This window comes from Rhinolophus hipposideros, assembly GCF_964194185.1.
Source record: "Rhinolophus hipposideros genome assembly, chromosome: 13".
In the NCBI taxonomy this organism is placed as follows: Eukaryota; Metazoa; Chordata; class Mammalia; order Chiroptera; family Rhinolophidae; genus Rhinolophus; species Rhinolophus hipposideros.
In genome coordinates, this window is record NC_138059.1 from 35,602,099 (window position 1) to 35,626,808 (window position 24,710).

Consider the following 24,710-nt stretch of genomic DNA (forward strand, 5'->3'; position numbering starts at 1 on the left):
CTTTGGAGAAATGTCTCTTCAGGTCCTCTGCCCATTTTTCATTTGGGATCTTTCTTTTGTTGTTGTTGAGTTTCATGAGTTCCTTGTATATTTTGGATATTAGCCCCTTATTGGAGGCACTGTTTGCAAAAACCTTCCCCCATTCAGTTGGTTGCCTCTTTATTTTGTCGATGGTTTCTCGTGCTGTGCAGAAGCTCTTAAGTTTCATATAGTCCCATTCGTTTATTTTAGCTTTTACTTCCATTGCCTTTGTTGAGCTCTTTGAACCCAAGGTACATAAGTTTAGTACCTATGTTTTCTTGTATGCAGTTTATTGTGTCAGGTCTTATGCTTAAGTCTTTGATCCATTTTGAATTACTTTTGGTACATGGTGACAGATAGCAGTTCAGTTTCATTCTTTTGCACGTGGCTATCCAATTCTCCCAGCACCATTTATTGAAGAGGCTGTCTTTCCTTCATTGTATGTTTTTAGCTTCTTTGTCAAAAATTGTCTGTCCATATTTATGTCGTTTTATATCTTGGTTCTCAATTCTATTCCATTGGTCTATGTGTCTGTTTTTCTGCCAATACTATGCTGCTTTGATTATTGTAGCCCTGCAGTACAAGCTAAAGTCAGGGAGTGTGATACCTCCAGTATTGCTCTTTTTTCTTAAGATTGCTTTGGCTTTTCAAGTTCTTCTGTGGTTCCAAACAAATCTGATGATTTTGTGTTCTATTTCTTTAAAAAATGCCATTGGGATTTTGCTGGGGATGGCATTAAATCTGTATATTGCTTTGGGTAATATAGCCATTTTTACTATGTTGATTCTTCCAATCCATGAGCATGGAATGTCCTTCCATTTCTTTCTGTCTTCTTCAATTTCTTTCAAAAATGTCTTATACTTTTCCGCATGTAGGTCCTTCACATCTTTGGTTAAGTTTATTCCTAGGTATTTTATTCTTTTTGCTGCAATTGCTAAAGAAATTGTTTGTTGTATTTCTTTTTCTGAGATTTCATTGTTAGTATATAGGAATGCAATGGACTTTTGTACGTTGATTTTGTAGCCAGCAACTTTACTGTATACGTTGATTGTTTCTAATAGCTTTTGGTGGAGTCTTTAGGGTTTTCTATATATAGCATCATGTCATCTGCAAAGAGTGATAATTTAACTTCTTCATTCCCAGTTTGGATGCCTTTTATTTCTTTCTCTTGCCTAATTGCTCTGGGAAGAACTTCCAACACTATGTTGAAAAGCAGAGGTGACAGAGGACAGCTCTGTGGTATTCCTCAACTTAGAGCAAAGGGCTTCAATTTTTCACCAATAATTATGAGATTAGCTGAGTGCTTGTCACATATGGCCTTTATTATGTTAAGGTATTTTCCTTCCATACCTATTTTGTTAAGTGTTTTAATAATAAATGAATGTTGTATTTTGTCAAATGCTTTCTCTGCATTAATTGATATAATCATACGATTTTTGTACTTTATTTGTTTATGTGATGTATCACATTGATGGATTTGTGGATGTTGAACCATCCTTGTGCCCCAGGGACGAACCCCACTTGGTCGTAATGAATACTCTTTTTAATGCATTGTTGTATTCGATCTGCTAGAATTTTGTTTAGGATTTTTGCATCTGTATTCATCAGAGATTTAGGTCTGTAGTTTTCTTTTCTTGTATTGTCCTGACCAGGTTTTGGTATCAGGGTAATGTTGGCCTCATAAAATGAGTTAGGGAGTACTGTCTCTTCTTCAATTTTTTGGAGTAGTTTGAGCAGGATTGTTATTAGATCCTCTTGAAAGTTTGGTAGAATTCACTAGTGAAGCTTTCTGGTCCAGGGTTTTTGCTATTGGGAAGGTTTTGGATGACTGATTCAATTTTGTTACTGGTGATCGATATGTTTAGATTTTCCAGTTCGTCATGGTTCAGCCTAGGAAGACTATATGTTTCTAAGAACTTGACCATTACTTCTAGGTTATTGAATTTAGTAGCACATAGTCCTTCATAGTATTCTTGGATGATCCTTGGTATTTCTGTGGTGTCCGTGATAACTTCCCCTTTTTCATTTCTCATTTTGTTAATTAGTGTTTTCTCTCTTTTTATCTTAGTGAGTCTAGCCAACGGATTGTCGATTTTGTTAATCTTTTCAAAGAACCAGCTCTTTGTCACATTAATTTTTTCTATTGTCTTTTTGTTCTCTATTGAATTTAGTTCTGCTCTTATTGTTGTTATTTCCATTCTTCTGCTGACCTTGGGTTTCACTTGTTCTTCTTTTTCTAGTTCTTTAAGGTGTAACATGAGGTTATTTATTTGGGATTTTTCTTGTTTCTTGAGATAGGCCTGTAATCATATAAATTTTCCTCTTAAAACTTAAAACTGCTTTCGCTGCATTCCAAAAATTTTGATAGGATGTATTTTCATTGTCATTTGTTTCTATGTATCTTTTGAGCTCTCCTCTAATTTCTTCTTTGACCCAGTCGTTCTTTAAAAGTATGTTGTTTAATCTCCATGTATTTGTGTTTTTTTCCTGCTTTCTTTTTGCAGTTGATATCCAATTTTAAACCCTTGTGATCAGAGAATATGGTTGGTATGATTACTCTTCTTAAATTTGCTGAGGCAGATGTTATGTTCCAATATATGGTCTATCCTTCAGAATGTTCCATGTACACTTGAAAAGAATGTATAGTCTGATGTTTTAGGATGAAGTGCTCTATATATGTCAATTATGTCCATTTCATCTAATGTGTCATTTAGGGCTGGTATTTTGTTATTTATTTTCTGTTTGGATGATCTATCCATAGCTGTCAATGATGTATCTAAGTCCCCTAGTATAATTGTGTTTTGGTCAATTTCTCCCTTTAGTTCTGTTAGTAGGTGTTTGGTATATTTTGGTGCTCCCTGATTGGGGGCATAAATGTTGATGACTGTTATGTCTTCTTGTTGTATACTCCCCTTTACCATTATGAAATGTCCATCTTTGTGTGTTATTATCTTTTTCACCCTGAAGTCTGTTTCAACTGATATTATTATGCTACACCTGATTTTTCTCTGGGTACCATTTGCTTGGAGTGTCAATTTCTACCCTTTCACTTTGAGTTTATGCTTGTCTTTGTAGCTGAGATGTGTCTCTTGGAGACAGCATATAGTTGAGTTTAGTTTTGTGATCCAATCTGCTACTATGTGCCTTTTTATTGGTGAGTTCAGTCCATTTACATTTAGGGTGATTATTGATATGTGAGGATTTCCTGTCATTCTATCTTTAGTTTTTGGTATGATTGTGTCTTCATTGTTTGTTTGCCTTTTTGTTGTTGTCTATTATTTCTGTGTCGTGATATTCTATGTTTCCCTCTGTTTCTTCTTTTATTACAGTACATATTTCAGTTCTGGATTTTTTTTTGAGTGGTTACCCTTAAGTTTATGTAAAAGAAAGTTTGATATTTAGACTATTCCATTTTCTTCAGCCTGCTTACTTTCTCCATTCCCATATTCCGGTTCAGGCCTTCACTCTCCCTCTTTTTCTGTTTTGGTTGCCACAAATTGTCCGTGTTGATGGTGGTCGAATATCCTCCTTTAGTATTTCTTGTAGTGGAGGTCTTGTACTAAAAAATTCCCTCAGCTTCTGTATATCTGGAAAAGTCTTTATTTCTCCTTCATATCTAAAGGATCTCTTTGCTAGATATATTGTTCTTCGCTCATAATTTATCTCTTTCAATAGTTTGAACATTTGGTTCCACTCCCTCCTGGCTTGTAGTTTCTCCTGAAAAATCTGATGATAATCTAATGGGCTTTCCTTTTTAGGTTGACGTCTTCTTTTCCTTGGCTGCCTTGAGAATTCTTTCTTTGTCGTTATTTTAGACAGCTTCAATACAATGTGCCTTGGAGAAGGCCTGTTGGGATTGAGGTAGTTAGGTGTTCTATTTGCTTCTTAGATTTGAGGATCCAGTTCTGTCCACAAATTTGGGAAGTTCTCATTAACAATTTCTGTGAGTATATTCTCTGTTCCCTTCTCTCTTTCTTCTCCTTCTGGTATGCCCATTATTCTTATATTGCTCTTTCTGATGGTCAGAAAGTTCTTGTAGAGTTCTTTCATTTCTTTTAAGTCTCAAGTCTCTTTCTTCTTCCATCCGTGTAATTTCCAGGTTTCTATCTTCGATGTCACTGATTCTTTCCTCCATCTGGTCAACTCTACTACCTAAGCTGGTTATTTGATTCTTAATTTCTTCTATTGAGTTCTTAATCTCCAGAAATTCCATTTGGTTCTTTTTTAAAATTTCAATCTCTTTCGTAAAATGCTCATGGCGTTCTTTGATATTGTTTCTGAGTTCATTAAACTGCCTTTCTGTGTTTTCTTGCATCTCTTTGAGGTTTTTCAGAACTGCAATCTTAAATTCTCTATCATTTAAGTCACATATTTCCATATCTTTAAGTTCCTTTTCTGGAGACTTCTCACTTTCTCTCTGAGCTGTCTTGTTGCCTTGGTTATTCATGGCCATTGCTGATTTATTATTTCTCTTCCTAGACATCTACAGGAGTGGCTGTGCAACAGGTTGATTGGAAGAGGTCTTTCTTTTGTTTTCCAGTACTTGTTGGTAGAATGTTTTATTTTCTCTCCGACTGCAGCCTTTTTTTTTCTCTCTCTCACACTGTAGTGCTATGTTTTCTCTGCACTATTCCAGCTTCTCACACAATGGGGGGATTCCCTTGGAGATGGGCTTCTCCTCTGTTAATAGTTCGTCTGGGTCTCAAGGTGCAGTTTCCGTGTGGGTATGTGGAGAGCTTTTGAAGTTCCAAAGCTCTTTCTGCAGCAAATTCAGAGCCCGTATGTTTCAGATGTTCTGTTTACTTCTGCAGGGATCCGCACAGATAGGTACGGCTAGGGGCGGGGTAAGTTGTGAGACGTGCCAGAGCAATGGCGGTGACCACCACCACAGCCAGTCCTGCTTCCACAGCTCCCTTTCCTTTGCCGGAACTAGTTGGGCTACGAATCTGTGTCTGCGGTCCACATTTCTCAGAACAGCAAATATTCTGTTCTTTTGATCTGACACTGTTACTGTTACGCTTCTAGCACCAGGTAGGTTGGGGCGGGGTGAGCTCTGGTGGGGGATAGGGAGGAGGTGGCTAGTCTCAGTGCCTAAGGCTTCCGTTCTTTGCTTGGCAATGCGGGCTTAAACCACCGTTTTCAGCCTTCTTCCCTCAGTCTTTTCTCCGAGGTCTCTGCCTTGAGCTTTGTGTTCAGCGGTGTTATATGCTGCCCCCTCAGCTGTGTGGGCCTTAAGTGGAGCCCTAGCAGTCCGAGTTCTTCCCTCTCCTGCATCTGCCGTAGTTCCGGGATGCAGAAAGCTCGGAACACTAAGCTAGGTCTGTGTCCTGCACCCCCGCAGCTCCGTCTCCTCACTTCTCCCTTCTCTCCTCCCCTGCTCGCGCCATTCGCCCACCTTTAGGTGAATTCAGTAGTTGGCCTCTTTTTGTTGCCTGTCTGCTGTGCTAGGAGTCCTTTGTGGAGTTATTGTTGTTCTATTAGTTGTAAATTCCAGGGGAGCTTTACAGAGGCTCACCTCACGCCACCATTTTGATGACCCCCCATTTTGTTTAAACCAAGTCTTTGAGTTGGCTAACAATTTTATTCATTATAGTAAACATTTCTTTTTCCACCCTCACTAGATGTGGTCTTTCATCAGAAGATGTGCCAAGAGTATTTAAAAACTTCTGTGGAAGACAGGAAAAACCCACAGACTTTATTGCAAACAGAGGGTTTACCTGGCTCCTACCTTGTATAACTTTGTAAGACAAAGCAAATAAAATGGAGATAATTCTCCTTTATCAATTCTAAAACATAAAATAAGGTTTCCTGGCCTATTAAAAAGAGACATAATTATGCCTCTATAAACAAGCAGTGGGAAAAAGTATAGACTTTAATGTGTGTGTTAGACCTGTGTTCAAATGACAGCGATATTTTAGAGGAGTTTCTTCCAAAAAATCAATATTGCAGGGCTACCTTCCACCATGGTTATAATGACCGCCTGCACATAAATGTCTAACAGTACCTGACACATAATAGGTTATGTGTCAGGTACTGTTAGACATTTATAGTACCTGACACATAATAGGTTATTATGTGTCAAAAAATGTTATTCCCATTCTACTTCTCAGAATACAGGTGGGTAATGAGGCTTTTATGGTAAAAATAAGTTTAGAAAAAAATATCTACGACAACTAGATATTCTTGTGAACATTCAGTCAGATTAAAGATGGTAGAACATTCCAACACTTAGGACTTTTATAAGACACTATTTTTTCTTCAAGCTACAATTGAGAAATGAGAATTCTTCCCTACCCTTTTGCTGCCAGATTTCTTGAAGTGAGACTCTGATGACATTTGATAGAAGTTGTTACAGCCATGAAATCTTACTAATAAATTTTCATTTGTGTAAACTTTAGAAGATAATCATATACTTGAACAACCACATAAAAACACATACTGACACACACATACACCCTCTTTAAATATAAATGTTTACAGTGGGATTAAAGTGTGAAAATAATGCCCATCCTAGGCCAGAATGATTTTTTAAAAAAAAATACTGCCAATCTCAGGGAAACTAAGAACAATCAGCAAAAATATTTTTGGCATGGTATATATATATATATATATGCATAGTTGTGTTTCATATAAAACTAATAAGTACAATAGTGACTCTAAGAGTTTCTTTAGGTATGTAAAGTATGACCAATTAAAACCTGTTATGATTCACATTTCTTCTTTTCCCCAGAAATGTTGTGAGTAGAATGATTGAAAACCCTTCTACAATATTCCTTATCATTCTAATGTATTAGCTGTAGCCTTTGCTTCCAGAACTGTAATACCATTAATGGTATTTATAACTCCATAGTATTAGGATGGATGAAATGCTCTTAAATAATCAAGAAATATTTAAAGTCTATGAGAGAATTTAAGTGTTTAAGTTCATTAATTTACCAAAGTCAATTCCAATGTTCCTGCATGAAATATGATTTTAAACTAATATTCTGTATTTAATTTTCTTTTTTTTCTTTTTTTATTAGTTTCAGGTGTACAAACAATGTAATAGTTAGACATTTACACCCTTCGCAATTCCGTATTTCTTTAAAACAAGCATCTAAGAAGCCCACAATAAAGTCAGCCAACATAAAAATATAATATGACCATGATATGCCTGATAAAACACCAGATATTTCATTCTGAGGCTTTACGTCTTTGACACACTTTCACATCATCCAGTAAAAGTGAAGACTCACTGCACCCATGTGCAGTAGACCAGGGAGTGGGCACCATCGACATCCAAAAGGATGTGAGTTCTACACAAGACCATACTGCTAATAAGTGGCATAGTGGCATAAGGGGCAGAGAAGAAGGAAGACTCAAGCCCAGGTCTTGCGGGTGGCATGCCCACTAACAGTATAAATCTTGTATGGGTGACAAAACTCAGGTATTTCAACTTCAACTCTATGATCTCAAGGTCATTGATTCCTCAATGATCCATCCCTGGGCCTTTCCCCTCCCATCCCCAGGGGAAACACCATTACATTCCAAATGTCTCCAAATTCTTCATGGAAATTTCTACACAGCCTTTTCAATCAGACCTTTCCAGGGATTGCGGAGAGAAATGCACTCTTTCTCCATCTATGTGTGATGTAGGTGAGCCTGACCAAGGAAAATTGAGACACAGCCACAAGGCAACACTCTTAAGTCTACAGTTACAGAAGAAATTGCTGTTGGTGTCCCCAGTGTTCAATTCTCTGCACCTTGTTCCTACCCTAATACACAAGACCACATGTGTATACAGTATTAGGATTTATATATGTTAAATGCTATTTATCCAAAACCCTGTTAAACTGCAACGCCACCTAATGTTTCTCAGCACAGAGAAACAATAAAGATTCTTTTCAGTACAATGATCCTATAAGACCCTGAGATATCTTCTGAATCAAAGATTAAGTCAATTTCAGTGACCAGTGTGATTTATCAGGACCTCATTGTACTCACCTATAAAATGAGAGATTGGACCTGAACATCCTTTATAAAGCTTTCACCTCTAGAAAAAAATTGAGAATTTAAAAAAAATTGATGATTAACAAACAGCAAACATTTAATACTAATACTAAACAGAAATCTCATTTCTAAAACAAACTTCAGACATAAGATCTTAGTGTATTAATGCGTAATATTCATTCATATAATAATTCATTCATATAATATTCATTTATAATACTCTGTAACTGAGATACTTGATACACTACATGCCTTAATGTACATTGTTTAATGTATTGTGATTTTCCTAAAACTTACTTTCCTTTCCTCAATGCATTAATTTTTAAAGAAAAAATAAATATACCTGGACAGAAAAGGATACCCCATTGCTGACTTATCGAAGTTTATGAAGCAGAGTGAAGAGTGTACAGAAGGATGACTAAAATGCAACAGCAGACAATTGAGTCAGTTTTCTAAAGGATTACAAAGTTCAACTGCCAAAACAATGAGCAAGGCGTTTTCCCAAAGCACTGTCAGGGCTGACTTCATCACTTACCTACAGGAGATAATAAAACTTGTAAGACAAACCATAGGAAAAAAAATTGAGAATCTTGAGGCATTTCCTTGCAAAGTTTTATTTCAGGTTAGATAATCAAAAGTTCAGAAGTGTATAGGAAACATCTTAGGTACCTTCACCAATCAGAGAGACTTCTTCAGGCTTTCACTTTAGGATCCTTCCAAAAGAAGCCCCATTAAATTAGAGGTCCCTTACCTCTCTGTGTGAGGTACACATGCAGCCAACGCATACAGCTGTACATTCAAGGTCTGCAGTCTAGGCCAGCCAAGTATAACCATAATGAGAAGTAAAGTGAAAAACCTTCTATTAGGTACTGATTACTTTCTAAGGAGTTCCAAATGCTCTATTCAAATTGCATCTACCCTTGGACATGCCCTTGCGACATTAAAAGCACTAAGGTACCTCTAATAGGCTATAGGCCACAGAGCTTTCCCACTTCTCTTCTCCCTACCTCTAGGTGGCTTAACTTTGATTTGGAATGGGACAAAGACAGGATCCCTACATTTAAGAATAAGACTGAAATGTACAACCTTCCCACCAGGACAACTGGGGACACCTGAGTCTTTCTGAAAGGGTATAATTACCAAGCCACCAAGCTATAAGACTATGCCTGGGCCTGGTAACAAAAGACAACCAAGATGCTGGTATAGCTTGACTAAACTGCTTTTGGAATACAGGCCTGTAGTTTGGTAATTGGCAGTTGACTGGCTGTAGGATTTGTTGGTCTGTAATGACAGAGTGTGGACATCAGTGGCTCATGGGTAAATATGGCAAGTGTCTTCATCCAATATGTAGAGAGGAAACAGAAGGATAACCTTCAATTCAACAGTGCTTTTACAGGCAAAGAGCCTGTCAGCTGGCACAGTAAGAATTTAAAGATACATATTTTTTTAAGTTCAAAACACAATTTTAGTACTGTTGTACATAAGCTCCAATACACAGATCTGAATAACTGACAGCCTCCTTATGAATTAAATTTATCTTTTAACCCAAATGTATGGAATATGGACTATAACACTTCCCTATCAGCTTTGAAAACTGCTTAGAAGAGCAGTCTTCAAGTGCAAGGTGGGGTTCCTGTATCACCAGCATCAGCATCACCAGACACTTAGGAGTACAGATTCTCAGAACCCTAAACCTACTGAAGTAGAAACTCTGGGGTTGGGGACCCAGTGATTTGTGTTGTAACCAGTCTTCCAGGTGGGTCTGACACTACAGTTTGAGGACCACTACCTTAGAAGTCTCAGAACAGTGACATAAAAGTAGAAAAGCATAAGATGTTTACAGAAAATGGGGGTATAGGGAGAATACTCAGCTTAGTTAGGTAGCAAGGAACAGGAGAGAAAATGTAAAATAATGATGACAGTTGGGTATAAAGGCCAGGAAATTTGAGGCATTGAGTAAATACTAGCTTAGGAAGACCAAAGTCTATCTAACTGGAAATTGTGAGCTCTTGAAAATTTGGAGAGTAGGAAGTGAGATCATTAAGAAGGGTGGGTTAGGAAGCATTGGCAAGAGCTGATGGAAGCCTGTCAAGAAGGCTGATCTAGAGCAAAGGTAATGGAATATGGACAAGAAAGAGATTTATAATGTCTCAGAACTGGAAACTTCAACAAGACTTGGCAACAAAGACATCTCACTAACACCATTTACAGAAATAGTAATGGAACAGATAAGTTTGGGAGAAGATGGGCAGATGTTGTTTTTGGTGTTTGACGTACCAACAGGGTGTCCATGGGAAAATGTCTATCAGGTGATTGGAATCATGAAGCAGAAAAAAGCACAGAGCCAGAAAAACAAATTAGGAGTGATGTGTGTGGAAAATGATGGTCTGAAGCCACAGAGTTAAGTGATACTACCAGGGGGAAATATAAAGGGGGGGAAAAAGGATGGAATTCTGTGAACAAGTCCCCTCTCCCAGTCATTAACCTATCACTAAATTAACCTTGGCCTTCATGGGAAAACCATCCAAGTTCTCAAATGGAAAATCTGGAATTTATGTTAGCCTGCAGATATGGAGAGAGAAATGGGGGTAATTTAAGCACAAAAGCTTTGCTTGAAAACAGCCTTAATTTAATTTTTGGTTTCATGAGAATAAAGAACTGAAGGTGAGGATTACCAGTTATATTTGTTTCAGAGGAATCCCTGGTTCTAGCAGTTACACAAAATAAGATAATTTTTCTCTAATTATCTTATCAGTTACAATTACTGGGTTAGGAATGAGGAGCCTGCAGAAGAGGAGGAAATGAGGACTAGACTTATACTTATTCAAAAATGCAGAGCCTCTCACTTTTACTCTTGACAATGAATGAGTCCTCTCCTCAGAAACTTCCATAGATACCACGTTCCACAAGGAATGCCCTCAATACCAGCTCCCTGCCATCCTTACTCCCCAGCCTTCAGAAATCCTGTCAAGGGTAAGCAAGGGAGGCTACTCCAGTGAAAGATGCCACCTCTTGTCCACTTATCTTTAAGTCTCTAAAAGATTGTGGAGGAGAAATAGACCCACATAGTCAAGTGATCTTCGACAAAGGGGCAAAGGCAGTACAATGGAGAAAAAGGAGGAGTTTTTTCAAATGATGCTGGGACAGCTGGACACCCACAGACAAAAAAAAGAAAAGAAAAAGAAAATTCTAGGCACAGACTTTACACCCTTCACAAAAATTAACTCCAAATGGATCATAGACCTAAATATAAAGTGCGAAACTATAAAACTCCTAAAAGATAACATGGGAGAAAATCTAAATGACCTTGGGTATGACTTTTTAGATACAACACCAAAAGTACAATCCATGGAAGAAACAATTGATAAGGTAGACTTTATTAAAATTAAAAACTTCTACTCTGTAAAAGACCATGCCAAGCATGTGAGAAGAAAAGCCAGAGTGGGAGAAAATATTTGCAAAAGACATATGTGATAAAGGACTATTATTTAAAGGTTGTATAGCAAGTGATCTTCCTTCTTATTTGACAGGGACTACCTGGCCACTCTTGCATTCATTTCTTTCCCCTCATCTTTTCTCTCAGTCCCAACCTCTGAGCTTTGTTTTTAGATTCTTTAACCACTGCTACCCAAATATCTTCCCATACTAATGTGTTTCAAATTAAGGGAGGGAACTGGGAAAACAGATTTGGTAAAGAAATTTGCTTTCTGATCCAGGCAAGAATTTCTTTGTTAAATCAATTGAACATGCCACACTGTTGGGCCATTTAACCACTGTGAAATCCAGTAGTACCAAGTGGCCTGTGAGTAAGAGCTTTCTGGAGAATAACCTTCATTAAGGCCATCCCCCTCACCTTGTGCAGTAAGGTTTGTGAATTCCCAATTCCCCTAGTCCTTCAGGAATGCAATGCTTGTTTATACGAGGTTCTAAATGTGCAGGTGTAGGCCTCAAGGGCATTGCTTACAATGAAATACTCCGCTTGCATATTCTTCCCCTCACCAGCGCTGTCTTTCAGGGATATTACTCTTCATTTCTTCTCTACTCTTTATCTCTGTACCAGAAGAAAGTCCACCTTGCTTGGTCAAACACATACTAGGCACACTTTTATGAGGATATTAAAAATTAGAGGGTAAACACTTCAGGCTGATGGCTGTGCTTTCCTGCCAATGTGTGGGACTGCTCATTCAAGTTTTGAAGAGCTATTTTGTCACTTTTTAAAAGACCATGCATGGGCTCTTACCTTAATATATGTAGGGAGTATATGGATGGTTTTAAGAGATCTGTTAACCTCCTGATTTTCTTTAATAAAATCAAGTATATGTGCACAGCTTTCATCAAATTCTCAAAGAGGTTTGTGATCCAAAAATAGCATAAGTACTATATACTAGGTTCTACAGGGAAATCCAGAAAAACGTTTACCTTAAACGTCAAACCCTATAGTCACATAAATAATAAAATCATAGCCTGAAAAACATAAAATCTGTTCTTTCAGAGCCAAACATTTGTTATACATTCCATTGTGTTCCAATTATTTTAAAGATTAATATTTGACACCCTTTAATAATTCAGCTACACACCCCTGTTGAATAATGAATGCATACGGCAAGTAACAAAAAGCACTTTTATATAAATATCCCTTAATCATCACAACAAACTGTGAAATAGATATTAACCATGTTTTAAAAATATAGAAAGACTTTACAAAGTTAAGAAATTATAAAAACAATTTTTAATTTTTCAATTATAGTTACATATATAATGTTATATGTAATATAACATTATATTAGTTTCAGGTGTACAACATAGTGATTAGACATTTATATAACTTACAAAGTGATCACTTGATAAATCTAGTATCCATCTGACACCATACATAGTTATTACAATATTATTAACTATATTCCTTATGTCCTCATGACTATTTTATAAATACCAATTTGTACTTCTTAATCCCTTCTACTTTTTCATCTCCCCAACTCCCCTCCCAATAGGCTACCATCAAAATGATCTCTATATATCTATGAGTTTTTCTGTTTTGTTTGTTTGTTTATTTTGTTCTTTAGATTCCACAGATAAATCGTATGGCATTTGTCTTTCTCTGTCTGACTTACTCTGCTCAGCACAATACCCTCTGGGCCCATCCATGCTGTTGCAGAAATTTTCTCAAGGTGATACTACTAATAAGCTGGGGATTGAATCTAGGTCTTCTGTTGTCAAAATCCATGGTAACAATTGATAAAATACTATTTAAAAAGAAATCAACTGGACTAGAACCGAGGGAAGGAGGAAGAGATAAAGTGAGAACTGTAGGGTGGGGAGAGTGACTGCTAATGGATGCAGGTTTTTTTTCGGGGTGGGGGTGATGAAAAAGTTCTAAAATTAGATTGTGGTGATGGTTGCACAACACTAAATACACTAAAAACCACTGAGTTGTATACTTTTTAAATAGATGAATTGTATGGTGTGTGAATTATATCTCACTAAAGCTGTAAAAAAATCAACTGAAAATTGAGGGGGGTGAATTTTTCAGTTTGTCATCTTTTAGATTAAAATTAACACTAACTTTAAAACTAACATTTGGTTTTATATGAAGCCTTTGGTGTTTTGTTTCTCCAAGTATCTAAAATTCATTTCACATTAGGAAGTCCAGTAGTAACTGGAAGAGAAAAGTTGGCTTACTATTCTTGGGTTAATTCCAACTTGGTTAGAATGTCTTGAAAACTCTTGAGTTTCATCTAATTCCCTTCTTGTAGAACAGAATTGCACTCTCACTTAGAGAAATATAAAAATTGAGACAAAAATCTAATCCTTCGAAAGGTTTAGTCACTGAATCATTATTGATCATATATTAGGCTAAAAATGTAGGGCCAAAACCTATAGGAGACAGTATCTGTTTACAGGTATATGTTTACAGAAACTGCAAATTATACTAATGTCATGAGAAGTACTCATGAACATACCAAATCAAGCTTATCTTTGAACCGCAGTTTTATTCTACTTCTCTCTTCAGAAATCTTCATAAGCCCTCTTATGACTTATTAAGCCCAAAATCCTCTGCATGGCTCCACATTTCACCCTCATTTCCCCTTTTATAATAACCTCAAAGTCATCACTTACCTCACTGTCCCACCCTCAACTCCATCTCTGAAATAGTGGTGATGTCCCAGAAATCCCTTCCTTTCTCCTCTTTAGCTGTCAAACTCCTAAATCTTTTAAGCCCCACATCAAATTTCACCTCCTTCTTGGCCATTCAGCCTTGACTCGCCTCTCTCATGTCATCATATCTCACCTAGTCCCTATTAGCCCATGTGCTAAATATGGGAACCTTGTCTCTACCACTATTCCTTGTGAAGGTCCCATATAGCAACCTCCTTGCCCAGAACTGAGCATAAAGTAGATAACTTAGTCATTAAGTTACCATGAGAAGATTTACTCCCCATTTTCAATAAGTCAAGCAAAAATAGGTCTAAAAATAAACTAGTTCCTCTACTAGCAATCTATGAACTAATTTAGAAATTACATGTGACTTTTAAGATAATGTATGATTTAAGCATTTTCCACTGAGGTTTTACAAATATATACTGCTTAGTTTCATTTGATTTATAGAAATGCTTCAAAAATATATATTTGATTTATATGGATTTAGCCTTTTAGAAATCACATTCATTCATTCAATAAATCTATATTTCAGAGAACCAATTAAGTGTCGGGAACTTAGTCAAAGAACCCTAAACCAAATCTCAGGAGATAAAATTCAGAAATTCTTCATCGTTATGTTTACTTTGAAACGATCTCCTCTCTGCGTGTCAAGGATATAATTGAAGACAAAGACAAATCACTAACACAAGTGCCTAAACAGGCAACAAACCTACCAATGAGGGCCCATCAGTTGCTGACCACAAAATCACCATCATCCAGCTCTTTTGCGTGAGCATTGCTCCTGGCTACCTAAATCTTGAGCCAGAATCACAAATCCCCTTCTCCTTTCCCAAGAACTAGAGCAAGTCCAGCTATTTTCCTCTCACCCTGTCTCCACCCAACAAAGCAGCATGTCTGAACCCTAGCAAACCATTTCTAAAATGACACACAGCTCTACCCTACACTTATAATCTCTTCAACTGCCAAGAACAGAATGGATCCTTCTCTCAGACAGGTTTCATGCAATTAGAACTGTTCTAACTACTCATATGTACCAATTATGGGCTTTATTTACAAAGTACACTAAATGTGGACATGGTTTAGACACGCCCTGACATCTAGCTTCAGGATCAGTTTAATGCACTTGCATTCCTCCTGTACTTATGTATCTTCCTTAAAAAAAGTCCCAGCCTGGCATTCTAGGACCTTCGTACTACACAACACAGCTACTGTGTTCTTGGGTTTAAGGCAAGTATCAAAGAGAGAAAAATATTGTTCAGCAAGAAATGGCACCATTCTCATATACACACCAACTGACCAGGCACATGGCAAAATATTTAATTGGCACAATCCTAAAAGTAGTTAAAAGTCTGTGTCCATGGGGTGGGGGCAGTGGTGTAGCCAGAGAAGGAGTAATTTCCATGTTTAGTTTTTTTTTTCTTTCAAATATAAAATTTCCTACTAACGCTGGTTTATACATAGTTAACTTCTCAAATTATCAGCCCCAAAGAGAGGAATATAATGGTAGGAAACCTGAAATAACATTACAAAAATAATCCAAACCATAAACTTAATAGTTCAAGTTTGACTTCCATGTCACTTAATCACACTTGAACATCTGTGTATGTGGGATATTCTGAGAACTCAATCCAAACAAACTATAATTTAACAATCAAGCTCAAGAAGAAGTTAATAAGTCTAGCTAACTTTCACTAAGATTAACAATTTATTATAGCCCAAGCTAGAAATATACTATTCTTAGACAAAGAGAAAATTTATACTATCTCTAACCTTCTGTGCAGCAGACAAAGTAGTATGTAAATTTGTATGAATGCCTCAACTTGCAGGGTCAATAAAGGGAGTTTGAGAAATGAACAAAGGAAGGACATTGGTGCAGAAAATGCTATAACATTTGAAGAGTAAATTTTGTCAGGAGTAACTGAGAAGTGGCCTCATTCTCTGAAAACTTCCAAGATCATGAAGTATTATAAACCAAAGGGAAAATTTTTCAAATGTAGCCTACATTATTAAATTCTAACAGTGACATACATTTGTGTTTAAATGTTTGTGCAGCTCCTGTAAATAAATACTACTATTTATTATCTGCCTACTTTTATTGGGTGGCTTTGAGCAGCTACTTGAATCATTCTCATTGCTCTGTAAACATGAGAAAATGCTAACATGGAGGAAAAAAGACAACAGAGCTACAGCACTTCATGCTCAATAAGTATTGGTTAATTGACTGGAGTCAGAACTAAACAAAACAAAGGATTCCTCATTTGTTCAAATCTAGCTGAGTGCTATACCAGCTACTCTTAATGGACACTAACTGAATCCCATGAACTCCCCACAATTCTAATGGTCTAAGAAAGGAGACAAAAAAAAGTCTGTATCATTCATCATCCAGATACATGAGACCTTCTGTGCTAGATAGCACTCTAGAGGCTGAGAACATAATGGGTATGTACTGTAAATTTTTAAAACTTCCTAGTTTCCTCATGCCTCAACATCCCCACAAACAGGCTGTCAACACCATGCCCAGCCAATTAGCTGCACCAGTATGATAAAGCCGGTTCTTGTCACAAGTTCCCCTTCTTGCCCTCTCTGGTCTCTGACCTACTGACATTCAATGAAATCCCCTCAATCCTTTTGCTTGTGTACTCCCCCAACCCCAATAAAGGAACGTGTCAAGGGACGACACTCTGACTCAGTTCCCCATTTGCTTGGCTGAGCAGGTTCTCTGGGTGCTCCTCCCTGCATGGTTCACCTTGCCTCCCTCTTCTAGAACCTGTGAGTAAAATAACTCCATTAAATTTATATGCTTCTCCGAATGTAATCCCTGCAGCCATGTTGTAATGATCCTTAAAGACCCCACAAAGGGGACTTACTTCCCCATTTATAACACAGGATGCAAAATTAGACAAAGTCCCCATCCTCTGGAGCTTGGTCTAATGAAGGAGACAACCAAGTGCCACAAAAATAAACTGTAGAAGTAAGTGCTTCCATGGAGAAGTGAAATTATGAGTGTAAGGCGGGGAAGGTAGATCAAAAAAGACTTGCGCTGAGACCTGAAGAACAAATAGGCCTTAACAAGGCAAAGAAGGAAAGGAGGAAGGAAAAGAAGCATGGGGTAGGAAGAGAGTTCTATAAAGAGAGAGCAGCTAATGCAGAAGCTCCTGGAGGGAGGAAGCTGGGACCATAGGAGAGGCTGAAAAGCAACCCACAGGCTGAACAGCAGAAGAGCAGGCAAACCGGCGTAAGAAGACAGAGGAGAAGGAGGCAGAGGCCAGACCTGTAGTGCCTTGCTAAGGATATGTTTTTATCTTAACATAAAAAAGAAGAGAAAAAAAAAAAGCTTTGTGTGGTATATTGCAAAATGGACTGGATCCCAAGTGAACCCAAGTCCCAAGTCCCAGTTCAAGAAAGAGGTGGGTACCACACAATGTTAAGCGTGACGTCTGTCCTACTCAGTGTATGTCAACAGAAGGTACCAACACCTATCTCAGAGCACTCTTGTGAGGAATGAACTAAGTCAAAGTGTGTGAAATTGCTTTGTAAAGTGTTTGGCAAAATAGCATTATAAGATTATAATTTTTTTAAATTAAATACTGGAACATAAACCATGACCTGCATAAGATCTTTTTTTCCTTTTAAAATCTGAGACAAATTAAGAAACATGTGCCCAAAGATATAATCATTTTAAAAGAGTAATACTCTCAGACTTGAGCTTCACTGAAGGTGAAGGGAATGAAGGGAATGAAGGGAATGATATTCAGAAAACTCAGGAATATTAAAATTTGGAAGCTAACCTCTCCTATGACCCTTTACAGATAGATGGCAGGCTGCTTGGATACTTATATATTGTAGTTCAGTACACTAGGATCTTATATTTTAAATAATCACCATGTAAACCTCCTTAGAAAAAATATCCCTGGTAGAAATCCAGAATTGTATGTCATCAACCAGTCAATCACCTTGTTATATTGAGCACTTGCAGCCAAACCAGACAGACAGATTATGAATCTTTGTGTAAAATTGAACATAAATAAGTCAAAGTATAAATGGCTCCTGTGGTCTGAAGACAATATTCTAAAGTAGAGCAATAAAGCACATAGCGAAGCATTTGTGGTTCTACACAATGGATAAATGGCTATATTATCTACTCTCTCATTGGTGTGTGCACTTATTGCTGCCAAAAAAACAGCAAGAAAGGAAAAAGTGTCAGTTGCTCTAAGACTGCTGTTGGTGTGAGCTTAGCTTATCTCTACAACTTCCTGTTACCCTGATTGCTTCCTAAAAGGAAGCTTTATAGCAATCAAACTTAGCAAGAGTAGTAACTCAGTAGACATATTTCTCACACAAAAAAAAACTGGTTTGGACTATTTATATGTTAAAAAATTACTTCTAGGTTATTTATAGTTAGAATACCATATGCTATTGGTATCTTCAAAACATTATTTATAAAATCAAAATAATAAAACAGTATAAAATTTTATAAAAACACATTCTCATATACAACCTGGATAGAATACGTATTTGTAGATTAACTAACAAAACTGGATGCCTGTAATTCAAATTTTCTGAAATTAGTACCAAATTAATAGTGGTTTATTGGGGTTGGGTCTATTTAAAATGTATGCCTGACAAAACACATTTTTCTTTCAAATATTTATCAAGTGAAACTTATTTTATGCCTTTCAGCAATTTCTCCCTCAGGGTAAAAGAGCATTTTGTTAAACAAGGGTGTCCAATTTTGGCATCATTTTTAAAATTTGAAACTTGTGTTACACAGAACACCACGCTTAAAACTGTTTTCTTTTCATCAGTCTGATTATATAATAGCTATTCAGAAATTCCTGAAATACCTAAAATTCTTTTTCATTCAATACCAGAAAACTCTTATAAGCTTAATGAATTGGAGAAACATTACTCCCTAAGAAAGGCAAGATGCTTCAAGACTCCACAGGAATTTCATCATTTAGTCCTCTAAGGGGGGGGGGAGGGGAATAACACTCTGAAAAGTTAATTAAATACACTGAAGGGAATGTAAAGTGTCCCTTCTAAAGAATAGTATAACCGCAAAACAAAACTAATAGGCTTTAAAACAGTGTAAAACTACTTTTAATTATATATTATGTTAGTGACAATAACTTAAAGTCCTTTGCCTCTTCCAATCTTGAGGAAGAGGAAGACAGCCTGTAAATAGGGACTATTAGAAAATTTTGTTTAAGTAAAATTTAGGACTTTATAATGAGCTTGAATCAGAATAAACTCTCTTAATATGGCAAGCACAAACTGTATTAAATCAACCCTTTTAAAAAAGGCAAAATGTAAATTGATTTTATGTCAAACGATTATGGCTTGATATAATTCCTTTCTTTTAGACACTGGATATAATTCAGACAAATGCACAACCACAACACAGCATACTGTAAACTTATACCCTTTACTTCTCTCTCAATTTTGAAACCGACATTTGCCAAAATCAATAACATGGAATATAATTCGAGAACTTTAATATATAAAAACAAAAGGGAAAAAAGTTCCTCAGGGCCTCTGGATAGAATGTAGTCCCAAGATGGAGCTCAGAGTCAAAACAAGTTAGAGTTTTATATCAGATACTGTTAGAATCTGTATCTCATTCCTCATTTCACCTGGTGGCTGAGACATTAACTGGAACAAGTTCTGGGTAAAGCAGTGGTTTGGGCCAAGCCTCGCTGGAGAAGAGCAACATCAAGAGAGGGAAGATAAGTAAGACCAGGTCTTATATTAATTTTTGCTCCAAAAGACACATTAGGGCTTATTTTCAGGGGATGTCTTATTTTTTCATGTACAACAATCTACATTTATTCATGTACAAAAATCTACATTTATTCAAATACAGTCATGTCATCTTCTTCTGGAACATCATCATAAGTCTCCAAACCCCGAATTCCGGGTTGAATTTCTTGTGACTCCATTTCCTGTAGAACCATTGGCCCCAATTTCTCAATTTCTCAATAGAGCTCTCCAATGAGCACTTCTTGTCCATGTAGTCTGCTCGTAGTACATTGGTAACACAGCTGTCAGTGATTTTATCCTATGAATTCTTCACCCAAGACACGACCGCTTACAGGCTAGGCTTCACAAAGTTTCCAAGCTGATTTATCTTCATTCTATTTTCAATGTAGTCATTGATTTCCATGCACAAATAGTCCTTGAATGGCTTGTTTATTGCAATATCAAGAATCTGGAGATAGGCAGTCATTCCTGCGGGAATCATTATTTGATTTATTCTTCTCTCTGCAAGGAAGTTCTTTATGTCTTTAGCAAGGTAAGTGCTGGCTGAATCCCAGACTAGCAGACCTGTTTGGCTACCTCGCAAAACAAGTAGCAGCGTTAAATCGACCCACATCCTTATAACTGCTTGTGTGCACCAGGCTTTTTCGGTTTCAAGAACATAAGGGCCTGAAACACATTCAACTTTATCTTTCTTGCCCTTAATGATGATTAGAGATGGGGCTTTCTTTCCATCCAGATGAATTGCCAAAACACAGGTAACTGCACTTTCATAACCAGTGGAGGGAATGCAGATTGACGAGGCACCCCTCTGATCAATTGTTGTTTGAGATCCTTGGCTCATAAACACTGCAGTTTCATCCATAGCAATCATGTTGGAGAGCTGGTATTCAGAAAAGTTGATGCCATCAACAAAAGACATGAATGGAAGTGCACGTTTAACAACTTAAGTATCTTCCAGCTTGAACAGTGTTGTTGATCTTAGAGACAGTTCACATCGCGGAAGGAATCCATCCAGCCAGTGTTGTGATGCTTTGAATTCTTCTGGGGTTATTTCTAACTGTGGTGCCATTGCAAGGGCAAATGCTTGAATATCAGCCCTGCGCACAACCAAAGCCTTTGCTCTCCTGTCAGCAATCCATTCACAGATGATATCTTCCAGCTCAGGAAATAATGGTTGCCGACCCGATCCACACTTGTGCTTCCTCATCCACCTGTTGACTGAGGTTATCATACGCTGCTTGCCATTTTCAGACCATTTGGAGATCCAACTTCTCTTTGCAGAAAGCCGTAAGATTCTTGCCCCAGGAGTCCTCCATGATTCCTTTCTTGCACTCCACAGAACAGCTATTTCTTTTTGCACTCATCTTGTCTGGGGGCCAAAATATTATTCCCTTTAAATCTACCATTAAATCAAATGTTAACTGAAGACTTACGAGACAGGAGTGGCAACAAAAATGATGACAGTTAAGAATGATGGTCCACAAACACACAAAAAAAAGCGACAAAAAATTGCAGTCACCAAAATTTAGAAAACATTTACTTATTTTGCATGAGTGCATTAAGTACGTCCATTACAACACACGACATATTAAATTATGAAGATTCATATTAGACACAGCCACGTCCGTTCATTATTAAGTGCGCATGTTATTCGTGGTGCTATTGTGTGTTGTGTTTGTACTCCAATTGGTCATTCAGCAATAAGTCGCGAGTTCATCTGTTTACATAAGCGTTTATCTCTCGTACAAAGGCACCTGCTTGAGTATTTACAAATACTTAATTTTAATTTATATTATCATTTATTTTAAGTATTAATGTCAATAATATTTATTTATATTTAATTATATATTGATATTATTATTTTATAATTCAATACGTCCGTCGTGAGTTGCAACGGACATATTAAATGCATCTGTCAGGCTGACGATCTTAATTGGGGCTTATTTTTGGGATAGGGCTTACATTACAAACAACCTGAAAAATCATGCTAGAGCTTATTTTCCGGTTAGGTCTTATTTGGGGGGAAATATGGTACACATCAATGTGCCAATTACTTCTGTTGAAGAATGCTGTAATTTGTTACTTTCCCCAAACTGGGAGGAATTCAAGCTGTTGAGAGAGTAGCAAGAACTGGCACCTCCCCCCGCCAATCAAGTCAAGTCCCTGATTCATGGGGAACATACCCCAAGAATGAACATAGGCTGACCTTGTCTAAGAAAAAGGAAGGAGGAAGAGAAGAAAAGATGTGCAGGAAGATGTAGATATCAGAGAAAATCTATTCCAAGAAAAAAAGAAATGGGCACAAGAGGACTTGGCACCAAGTTCCTGGGGGTTGGAGCCAGAGGGGAAAGAGAAACTCCCATAGCACTAGGTCCTACTAACAGATGAGCTCTTCAGAAAATGACCTGCCTGCTCTCATAAATGATCAAACTCAAATCACCTGAATATCCCATCATCATACTTCAAATTAACCACCCTGAAACTAGCTTGCAGTTGGTGATGAGAGGTATGAGAGGTTAAGGGAAGGGTTTTCCAGCTACATGGGTGGGGTTTATTCCTGGTTCCACCACTGCGCGGACCTTGGGAAAGTTACTTAAGTGCTCTGGTTTCCTCACCTGTAAAGTGGGGCTAATAATAGTGTAACCTGCCTCATAAGATGTTGTGAGGATTCCATGACTACATATGCAGACTGCTTAGAATTGGTGCTTTGCTCACAGTAAGTAAGCACTACATTAAGTGTTAGTTACTAGTAATTCTTTACTGAAGAAGTAGTCTGTTTCATACTGTCCTAGAAAGAGGAGATGAGTTTGATTAGGAAAATTATAACTGCAGGCAGATTCTCTCATTTAATCCCATTCAGTGGGTGACATGTAAATTTCTTGGAACTTACAGGAGTAATGTTATGAAACCCACAGCAAGGCTGTCACAGTTCTCTCTGTACCTACCCTACCTGCCTAGGTGTGGGCCAAAGAAACCCTAGCCAAGGTAACAGGGCTTGGCTTGAACCAAACAGAGTTCCCCAGGGAGAGTCACCTACTATTCCGACATCCCTACTGTCGTGTGGGAGACACTGCTCGCTGCGCCATTTGTCATGTGGGGTGGCCTGCGGGGCCTCTAGTCCCGCTCCCCACATAAGAACGCAGAATATGGCTAGGCCAAAAAGGAACACGCACAGAGCCATAGGTAGGGGAGTCATACCACTATAGTCTCACTGGTGGCACTACAGGCTCACTGGAGGCTGGAGTCACATGACCTGCAACCTGCTGTCCACTTCTCTGCCTGCCAACCAACCGACTGGACTCGACTCCCGACTCCCCAGCGTAGCTGCAGCAGTTATATCAGTGGCTAATTGACTAACTGGTAACAGCTGATGGTCAATAAGCCACAGCTGACGGCCATCTACTACCCGAGTCAGCACCTCTCCACGTGAGGCCGAGAGCCTAGAAACCACTCTCTGGGACACTGTTACCACACTCCACCCCTACAGGGTCTCGCCTCACAATTTACATGGCAAGCATCTTTCGCGAGCATCCCTGTGTCATATTAGCATACAGGCACCTACGGACGGAAAGAAACAGTAGTCTTGGTAACCAACAATGGCAAATCCCTTCCATCTGGGAGGATACACGCTAGCTTTTTGTCCTGGGAAAGGAGGGTCGCTGCCACTGGCACCTTTCCCGGTTTGTAGTACCAGACCTTTATGGTATTGTTTGGGGTTCCTTGCATAGTTTCAACATGTAACAGAAAAGGAGACCCCATAATAGGCCATATGAGAGCACATAGGTTCCCCGCAAAATCATCCCGGTATCGGGACCTTTGTGTACTACAGTCACTTGCGGTGGCCACTCAGCCACCACCCCTGGCGTCACTTGCAAATCATGAGTCAAACTGGCCCCCCATGGGGCTATCAGGCCCAACCACTGACAGTGGGGGCTTTTGACCTGCCAGGGCCACGTCCATTGCTGCCATTCCCCTGCTTTCAAGCATGTGGGTGCTGGCAACAAAATGTTTCCATTCCTGCCGTAGCCTGGCTTTAACAGTGTCACTGGTGGTAACTTGTAATTGAATGGGAGAGGCCCTTCGATGTAGCAGAGCTTCTACTGGTGTGGGCCCTCTCTTCCGTGATCTCTCATTCAGGATTCTCAAGACGTCTCATAGACGCGAGGGCCAGTCACGCATTGTGGGAGGGTGTTTAGACACCCGGAGGCCTTGCTTCAAAAGTCCGTTGTAGGGTTCAATCATGCCAGCTGCTTGTGGGTTATACGGGGTATGAAACAACCATTGCACGTCCATCCTGGCAGCTCAGCGCTGTACTTCTTGCCCCCAAAAAATGTCACTTTCAATAACTTGAGGGCACCCATAGAGGGCGAACAGCCGTGTAAGAGCGACCACTGTATGCCGTTGATCCGCAGCAAGACACGGCCAAGCAAACATCAACCCGTAGCAGTGTTCACTGCTGTGAACGCATGGGGCCTTAGGCAAAGGTCCAATGTAATCCACTTGCCAGCAAGTGAGGGGCACCCTCTCTTGTGTAATCTGCTGTGTCTCCCAGGGGAGCCTTCGCCTTTGGGGGCTGTCCTGGGCACAGATGACACAGTCATAGGAGACATTTGCTATCTCCCGCCATTTCAAAGGCAGACCCCAGCGTCTGCTCACCTGCCACATGGTTCGGCTTCCAGTGTGCTACAATTTCCTATGCAGCCAATGGGGCCACATCAGTAGTAGGAGTCTGTTCTAACCATCGGACCTGTGCTAGGGCATCTGCTTCATCATTACCTGGG

At 38.5% G+C, this 24,710-nt stretch overlaps 1 protein-coding gene across 3 annotated transcripts in view; it reads right to left on the bottom strand.

Moving 5' to 3' along the window:
* The window catches only part of SDC2 (syndecan 2), a 140,683-nt gene that overhangs the window by 55,374 nt on the left and 60,599 nt on the right, over positions 1-24,710 (bottom strand). Inside the window, exon 2 of one of the 3 annotated variants that reach the window (XM_081070516.1) lies at positions 8,005-8,053. The exons of the other annotated variants lie outside the window; for them this stretch is intronic. The gene's annotated coding sequence lies outside the window, so the exon portion shown is untranslated. The remainder of the gene's footprint in view (positions 1-8,004; positions 8,054-24,710) is intronic. 3 annotated transcript variants of the gene reach the window in all.